Below are 1434 nucleotides of genomic sequence, written 5' to 3' on the forward strand. Positions count from 1 at the left end.
TCTCTGTGCCGAACATGTGTGCCCCCTGCTGGTGTGGCGGTGCTAGTGCGACACGTGCAACACTCGGAAAGAAATGTCCGAGTCTTCAGGCATTTCCGACATTCTGTTGTGCTGCCTTGATGAAGCTGGTGTCTATCTGCAGCATGACTGCTGCATGCAAAAATCATGTGTCATCATTCAGAGAGACACCTGACTGGGATTCAAACTCAGGACCTTCTTGTTTCAAAGGAACTGCGCCACTGTGCAACCCTGAGAGAAATTAATCACTTCAATTCTGTTTATTTCCATAGCTCTATTTCACAACAAACGTCATCTCAGGGCACTTCAGCACATTCAAACCAGTCCTACTTTTCAGTACATTAAGCGCTAAGTTTATTACTAAAAATATTTTAAAACGTTTCCATCTAGAAAAACTCAACATATTGCATCGAGTCATTCATTGATTTGCAGAATTTCCTCCTTCTGGACGAACACAGAAGCGACAGCAGCATCGTTTGTGTTGTGTTGTTGACTTTACAGCTTTCTCTCATACTGAGCAGCGTGACGATAAAGAGGAAAGACCTCCATGTAACAAGAAGAACCAGAACCAGAACCAGAACCTGGCTTGGTCTGAGCGACCTGAGGTTTATTCATAAAAACAAAACAGATGAAATTATGTAGAATTATAAACAAACAGATCAATCTGTGGCATGTTTGTTACACTTTTCGAACCAAATTACTGACTAAAAGTTAAATGGAAGTTTTTTTCTCATTTATATTGAGAAGTATATTAGTGTTTGCGGCTCGTCTTTGTGTAAAACTAGCTTCAATAAAGGATGACTTCGAACTTCTTGTATTGTGTTTCCATGGTGTGAGTTGTTGCAGAGGAAAGTAAAGTAGGCGAGCTGGAGTTCAGCAGAAACAAGCTGTTGATCTGGAGCTGTTCTCGGTGCTGAACCGCTAAATCCAATTAGCTCCCTCCCCACCCCGCCCTCATGCTGTCCCTTCATCCTGTCCTCTTAGGAATGATAGTTGCGGGCCAGGCGGTTCCTTTGCATGCTGTGCATATTTTCACCCTGGTTTTTGCTTTTCGTTGCACCGAAATGTGGATTTTCAGCAGCCGACGTAAAGATCCCAGGTCAGCGGCCGGAGATGAGCGGAGATGCTGGAAGCTGGGCTGTCCTGGGAAATAAAAAGTTCGACTTGTCAGAAGACTCAGCAGAGGTAGGATGAACACACACTCCGAGGTTGGTCTTAAAGTGTGAAATGTTTTAGGGATTAGAAGAACGTTGTGGATGTCTCTGGTCCGTCTTGCTGCTTTCAGCTATTAACTCATGGTTTCTCATTTTTCACTGATTTGTTCTTTCTTTCTTTCTTTCTTTCTTTCTTTCTTTCTTTCTTTCTTTCTTTCTTTCTTTCTTTCTTTCTTTCTTTCTTTCTTTCTTTCTTTCTTTC

At 42.3% G+C, this 1434-nt stretch overlaps 1 protein-coding gene across 1 annotated transcript in view; it reads left to right on the forward strand.

Annotated features, from left to right (window-relative positions):
* Positions 1 to 998: 998 nt before the first annotated feature.
* The window catches only part of LOC103460986 (potassium voltage-gated channel subfamily B member 2-like), a gene marked incomplete at its 3' end in the record, with an annotated part of 4381 nt that continues 3945 nt past the window's right edge, over positions 999 to 1434 (forward strand). The window contains exon 1 of the mRNA XM_008403301.2: positions 999 to 1203. The remainder of the gene's footprint in view (positions 1204 to 1434) is intronic.

Source organism: Poecilia reticulata, unplaced genomic scaffold, assembly GCF_000633615.1.
Source record: "Poecilia reticulata strain Guanapo unplaced genomic scaffold, Guppy_female_1.0+MT scaffold_420, whole genome shotgun sequence".
Taxonomy (NCBI): Eukaryota; Metazoa; Chordata; class Actinopteri; order Cyprinodontiformes; family Poeciliidae; genus Poecilia; species Poecilia reticulata.